A 7731-nucleotide genomic window follows, 5' to 3' on the forward strand; every position below is an offset into this window, starting at 1 on the left:
CTACCCTGCGGGATGCATCCTCTCGCACGTGTTTTTGCTCGACTAGCCATGCGCATCCCAAAAAACCTGCGCACGCGCATCCCACAAAACCTGCGCATGCGTATCCCACAAAACCTCGCACGTGTTTTTACTCGCCTAGCCTGCAGGATGCATCCTCTCGCACGTGTTTTTACTCGACTAGCCTGCGGGATGCATCCTCTCGCACGTGTTTTTGCTCGACTAGCCATGCGCATCCCAAAAAACCTGCGCATGCGCATCCCACAAAACCTCGCACGTGTTTTTACTCGACTAGCCTGCGGGATGCATCCTCTCGCACGTGTTTTTGCTCGACTAGCCTGCGGGATGCATCCTCTCGCACGTGTTTTTACTCGACTACCCTGCGGGATGCATCCTCTCGCACGTGTTTTTGCTCGACTAGCCATGCGCATCCCAAAAAACCTGCGCATGCGCATCCCACAAAACCTGCGCATGCGCATCCCACAAAACCTCGCACGTGTTTTTACTCGACTAGCCTGCGGGATGCATCCTCTCGCACGTGTTTTTACTCGACTTGCCTGCGGGATGCATCCTCTCGCACGTGTTTTTGCTCGACTAGCCTGCGGGATGCATCCTCTCGCACGTGTTTTTCTCGACTACCCTGCGGGATGCATCCTCTCGCACGTGTTTTTGCTCGACTAGCCATGCGCATCCCAAAAAACCTGCGCACGCGCATCCCACAAAACCTGCGCATGCGCATCCCACAAAACCTCGCACGTGTTTTTACTCGTCTAGCCTGCAGGATGCATCCTCTCGCACGTGTTTTTACTCGACTAGCCTGCGGGATGCATCCTCTCGCACGTGTTTTTGCTCGACTAGCCATGCGCATCCCAAAAAACCTGCGCATGCGCATCCCACAAAACCTGCGCATGCGCATCCCACAAAACCTACGCATGCGCATCCCACAAAACCTCGCACGTGTTTTTACTCGACTAGCCTGCGGGATGCATCCTCTCGCACGTGTTTTTACCCGACTAGCCTGCGGGATGCATCCTCTCGCACGTGTTTTTACTCGACTAGCCTGCGGGATGCATCCTCTCGCACGTGTTTTTACTCGACTAGCCTGCAGGATGCATCCTCTCGCACGTGTTTTTACTCGACTAGCCTGCGGGATGCATCCTCTCGCACGTGTTTTTGCTCGACCAGCCTGCGGGATGCATCCTCTCGCACGTGTTTTTGCTCGACTAGCCTGCGGGATGCATCCTCTCGCACGTGTTTTTACTCGACTAGCCTTCGGGATTCATCCTCTCGCACGTGTTTTTACTCGACTAGCCTGCGGGATGCATCCTCTCGCACGTGTTTTTGCTCGACTAGCCATGCGCATCCCAAAAAACCTGCGCATGCGCATCCCACAAAACCTGCGCATGCGCATCCCACAAAACCTCGCACGTGTTTTTACTCGACTAGCCTGCGGGATGCATCCTCTCGCACGTGTTTTTGCTCGACTAGCCATGCGCATCCCAAAAAACCTGCGCATGCGCATCCCAAAAAACCTGCGCATGCGCATCCCACAAAACCTGCGCATGCGCATCCCACAAAACCTGCGCATGCGCATCCCACAAAACCTCGCACTTGTTTTTACTTGACTACCCTGCGGGATGCATCCTCTCGCACGTGTTTTTGCTCGACTAGCCATGCGCATCCCAAAAAACCTGCGCATGCGCATCCCACAAAACCTGCGCATGCGCATCCCACAAAACCTCGCACGTGTTTTTACTCGACTAGCCTGCGGGATGCATCCTCTCGCACGTGTTTTTACTCGACTTGCCTGAGGGATGCATCCTCTCGCACGTGTTTTTGCTCGACTAGCCTGCGGGATGCATCCTCTCGCACGTGTTTTTACTCGACTACCCTGCGGGATGCATCCTCTCGCACGTGTTTTTGCTCGACTAGCCATGCGCATCCCAAAAAACCTGCGCACGCGCATCCCACAAAACCTGCGCATGCGCATCCCACAAAACCTCGCACGTGTTTTTACTCGTCTAGCCTGCATGATGCATCCTCTCGCACGTGTTTTTACTCGACTAGCCTGCGGGATGCATCCTCTCGCACGTGTTTTTGCTCGACTAGCCATGCGCATCCCAAAAAACCTGCGCACGCGCATCCCACAAAACCTGCGCATGCGCATCCCACAAAACCTGCGCATGCGCATTCCACAAAACCTCGCACGTGTTTTTACTCGACTAGCCTGCGGGATGCATCCTCTCGCACGTGTTTTTACTCGACTAGCCTGCGGGATGCATCCTCTCGCACGTGTTTTTACTCGACTAGCCTGCGGGATGCATCCTCTCGCACGTGTTTTTGCTCGACTAGCCTGCGGGATGCATCCTCTCGCACGTGTTCTTACTCGACTACCCTGCGGGATGCATCCTCTCGCACGTGTTTTTGCTCGACTAGCCATGCGCATCCCAAAAAACCTGCGCATGCGCATCCCACAAAACCTGCGCATGCGCATCCCACAAAACCTCGCACGTGTTTTTACTCGACTAGCCTGCGGGATGCATCCTCTCGCACGTGTTTTTACTCGACTTGCCTGCGGGATGCATCCTCTCGCACGTGTTTTTGCTCGACTAGCCTGCGGGATGCATCCTCTCGCACGTGTTCTTACTCGACTACCCTGCGGGATGCATCCTCTCGCACGTGTTTTTGCTCGACTAGCCATGCGCATCCCAAAAAACCTGCGCATGCGCATCCCACAAAACCTGCGCATGCGCATCCCACAAAACCTCGCACGTGTTTTTACTCGACTAGCCTGCGGGATGCATCCTCTCGCACGTGTTTTTACTCGACTTGCCTGCGGGATGCATCCTCTCGCACGTGTTTTTGCTCGACTAGCCTGCGGGATGCATCCTCTCGCACGTGTTTTTCTCGACTACCCTGCGGGATGCATCCTCTCGCACGTGTTTTTGCTCGACTAGCCATGCGCATCCCAAAAAACCTGCGCACGCGCATCCCACAAAACCTGCGCATGCGCATCCCACAAAACCTCGCACGTGTTTTTACTCGTCTAGCCTGCAGGATGCATCCTCTCGCACGTGTTTTTACTCGACTAGCCTGCGGGATGCATCCTCTCGCACGTGTTTTTACTCGACTAGCCTGCGGGATGCATCCTCTCGCACGTGTTTTTACTCGACTTGCCTGCGGGATGCATCCTCTCGCACGTGTTTTTGCTCGACTAGCCTGCGGGATGCATCCTCTCGCACGTGTTTTTCTCGACTACCCTGCGGGATGCATCCTCTCGCACGTGTTTTTGCTCGACTAGCCATGCGCATCCCAAAAAACCTGCGCACGCGCATCCCACAAAACCTGCGCATGCGCATCCCACAAAACCTCGCACGTGTTTTTACTCGTCTAGCCTGCAGGATGCATCCTCTCGCACGTGTTTTTACTCGACTAGCCTGCGGGATGCATCCTCTCGCACGTGTTTTTGCTCGACTAGCCATGCGCATCCCAAAAAACCTGCGCATGCGCATCCCACAAAACCTCGCACGTGTTTTTACTCGACTAGCCTGCGGGATGCATCCTCTCGCACGTGTTTTTACTCGACTAGCCTGCGGGATGCATCCTCTCGCACGTGTTTTTGCTCGACTAGCCTGCGGGATGCATCCTCTCGCACGTGTTTTTACTCGACTACCCTGCGGGATGCATCCTCTCGCACGTGTTTTTGCTCGACTAGCCTGCGGGGTGCATCCTCTCGCACGTGTTCTTACTCGACTACCCTGCGGGATGCATCCTCTCGCACGTGTTTTTGCTCGACTAGCCATGCGCATCCCAAAAAACCTGCGCATGCGCATCCCACAAAACCTGCGCATGCGCATCCCACAAAACCTCGCACGTGTTTTTACTCGACTAGCCTGCGGGATGCATCCTCTCGCACGTGTTTTTACTCGACTTGCCTGCGGGATGCATCCTCTCGCACGTGTTTTTGCTCGACTAGCCTGCGGGATGCATCCTCTCGCACGTGTTTTTCTCGACTACCCTGCGGGATGCATCCTCTCGCACGTGTTTTTGCTCGACTAGCCATGCGCATCCCAAAAAACCTGCGCACGCGCATCCCACAAAACCTGCGCATGCGCATCCCACAAAACCTCGCACGTGTTTTTACTCGTCTAGCCTGCAGGATGCATCCTCTCGCACGTGTTTTTACTCGACTAGCCTGCGGGATGCATCCTCTCGCACGTGTTTTTGCTCGACTAGCCATGCGCATCCCAAAAAACCTGCGCATGCGCATCCCACAAAACCTGCGCATGCGCATCCCACAAAACCTGCGCATGCGCATCCCACAAAACCTCGCACGTGTTTTTACTCGACTAGCCTGCGGGATGCATCCTCTCGCACGTGTTTTTACCCGACTAGCCTGCGGGATGCATCCTCTCGCACGTGTTTTTACTCTACTAGCCAGCGGGATGCATCCTCTCGCACGTGTTTTTACTCGACTAGCCTGCAGGATGCATCCTCTCGCACGTGTTTTTACTCGACTAGCCTGCGGGATGCATCCTCTCGCACGTGTTTTTGCTCGACTAGCCATGCGCATCCCAAAAAACCTGCGCATGCGCATCCCAAAAAACCTGCGCATGCGCATCCCACAAAACCTGCGCATGCGCATCCCACAAAACCTCGCACGTGTTTTTGCTCGACTAGCCTGCGGGATGCATCCTCTCGCACGTGTTTTTACTCGACTAGCCTTCGGGATTCATCCTCTCGCACGTGTTTTTACTCGACTAGCCTGCGGGATGCATCCTCTCGCACGTGTTTTTGCTCGACTAGCCATGCGCATCCCAAAAAACCTGCGCATGCGCATCCCAAAAAACCTGCGCATGCGCATCCCACAAAACCTCGCACGTGTTTTTACTCGACTAGCCTGCGGGATGCATCCTCTCGCACGTGTTTTTACTCGACTTGCCTGCGGGATGCATCCTCTCGCACGTGTTTTTGCTCGACTAGCCTGCGGGATGCATCCTCTCGCACGTGTTTTTACTCGACTACCCTGCGGGATGCATCCTCTCGCACGTGTTTTTACTCGACTAGCCTGCGGGATGCATCCTCTCGCACGTGTTTTTGCTCGACTAGCCATGCGCATCCCAAAAAACCTGCGCATGCGCATCCCAAAAAACCTGCGCATGCGCCTCCCACAAAACCTGCGCATGCGCATCCCAAAAAACCTGCGCATGCGCATCCCACAAAACCTCGCACGTGTTTTTACTCGACTAGCCTGCGGGATGCATCCTCTCGCACGTGTTTTTACTCGACTTGCCTGCGGGATGCATCCTCTCGCACGTGTTTTTGCTCGACTAGCCTGCGGGATGCATCCTCTCGCACGTGTTTTTACTCGACTACCCTGCGGGATGCATCCTCTCGCACGTGTTTTTGCTCGACTAGCCTGCGGGATGCATCCTCTCGCACGTGTTTGTGCTCGACTAGCCTGCGGGATGCATCCTCTCGCACGTGTTTTTACTCGACTAGCCTGCGGGATGCATCCTCTCGCACGTGTTTTTGCTCGACTAGCCTGCGGGATGCATCCTCTCGCACGTGTTTTTACTCGACTACCCTGCGGGATGCATCCTCTCGCACGTGTTTTTGCTCGACTAGCCATGCGCATCCCAAAAAACCTGCGCATGCGCATCCCACAAAACCTGCGCATGCGCATCCCACAAAACCTGCGCATGCGCATCCCACAAAACCTCGCACGTGTTTTTACTCGACTAGCCTGCGGGATGCATCCTCTCGCACGTGTTTTTACTCGACTAGCCTGCGGGATGCATCCTCTCGCACGTGTTTTTGCTCGACTAGCCTGCGGGATGCATCCTCTCGCACGTGTTTTTACTCGACTACCCTGCGGGATGCATCCTCTCGCACGTGTTTTTGCTCGACTAGCCATGCGCATCCCAAAAAACCTGCGCATGCGCATCCCACAAAACCTGCGCATGCGCATCCCACAAAACCTGCGCATGCGCATCCCACAAAACCTCGCACGTGTTTTTACTCGACTAGCCTGCGGGATGCATCCTCTCGCACGTGTTCTTACTCGACTACCCTGCGGGATGCATCCTCTCGCACGTGTTTTTGCTCGACTAGCCATGCGCATCCCAAAAAACCTGCGCACGCGCATCCCACAAAACCTGCGCATGCGTATCCCACAAAACCTCGCACGTGTTTTTACTCGTCTAGCCTGCAGGATGCATCCTCTCGCACGTGTTTTTACTCGACTAGCCTGCGGGATGCATCCTCTCGCACGTGTTTTTGCTCGACTAGCCATGCGCATCCCAAAAAACCTGCGCATGCGCATCCCACAAAACCTCGCACGTGTTTTTACTCGACTAGCCTGCGGGATGCATCCTCTCGCACGTGTTTTTGCTCGACTAGCCTGCGGGATGCATCCTCTCGCACGTGTTTTTACTCGACTACCCTGCGGGATGCATCCTCTCGCACGTGTTTTTGCTCGACTAGCCATGCGCATCCCAAAAAACCTGCGCATGCGCATCCCACAAAACCTGCGCATGCGCATCCCACAAAACCTCGCACGTGTTTTTACTCGACTAGCCTGCGGGATGCATCCTCTCGCACGTGTTTTTACTCGACTTGCCTGCGGGATGCATCCTCTCGCACGTGTTTTTGCTCGACTAGCCTGCGGGATGCATCCTCTCGCACGTGTTTTTCTCGACTACCCTGCGGGATGCATCCTCTCGCACGTGTTTTTGCTCGACTAGCCATGCGCATCCCAAAAAACCTGCGCACGCGCATCCCACAAAACCTGCGCATGCGCATCCCACAAAACCTCGCACGTGTTTTTACTCGTCTAGCCTGCAGGATGCATCCTCTCGCACGTGTTTTTACTCGACTAGCCTGCGGGATGCATCCTCTCGCACGTGTTTTTGCTCGACTAGCCATGCGCATCCCAAAAAACCTGCGCATGCGCATCCCACAAAACCTGCGCATGCGCATCCCACAAAACCTGCGCATGCGCATCCCACAAAACCTCGCACGTGTTTTTACTCGACTAGCCTGCGGGATGCATCCTCTCGCACGTGTTTTTACCCGACTAGCCTGCGGGATGCATCCTCTCGCACGTGTTTTTACTCGACTAGCCTGCGGGATGCATCCTCTCGCACGTGTTTTTACTCGACTAGCCTGCAGGATGCATCCTCTCGCACGTGTTTTTACTCGACTAGCCTGCGGGATGCATCCTCTCGCACGTGTTTTTGCTCGACCAGCCTGCGGGATGCATCCTCTCGCACGTGTTTTTGCTCGACTAGCCTGCGGGATGCATCCTCTCGCACGTGTTTTTACTCGACTAGCCTTCGGGATTCATCCTCTCGCACGTGTTTTTACTCGACTAGCCTGCGGGATGCATCCTCTCGCACGTGTTTTTGCTCGACTAGCCATGCGCATCCCAAAAAACCTGCGCATGCGCATCCCACAAAACCTGCGCATGCGCATCCCACAAAACCTGCGCATGCGCATCCCACAAAACCTCGCACGTGTTTTTACTCGACTAGCCTGCGGGATGCATCCTCTCGCACGTGTTTTTACTCGACTAGCCTGCGGGATGCATCCTCTCGCACGTGTTTTTACTCGACTAGCCTGCGGGATGCATCCTCTCGCACGTGTTTTTGCTCGACTAGCCTGCGGGATGCATCCTCTCGCACGTGTTCTTACTCGACTACCCTGCGGGATGCATCCTCTCGCACGTGTTTT

Source organism: Lasioglossum baleicum, unplaced genomic scaffold, assembly GCF_051020765.1.
Source record: "Lasioglossum baleicum unplaced genomic scaffold, iyLasBale1 scaffold0026, whole genome shotgun sequence".
Taxonomy (NCBI): Eukaryota; Metazoa; Arthropoda; class Insecta; order Hymenoptera; family Halictidae; genus Lasioglossum; species Lasioglossum baleicum.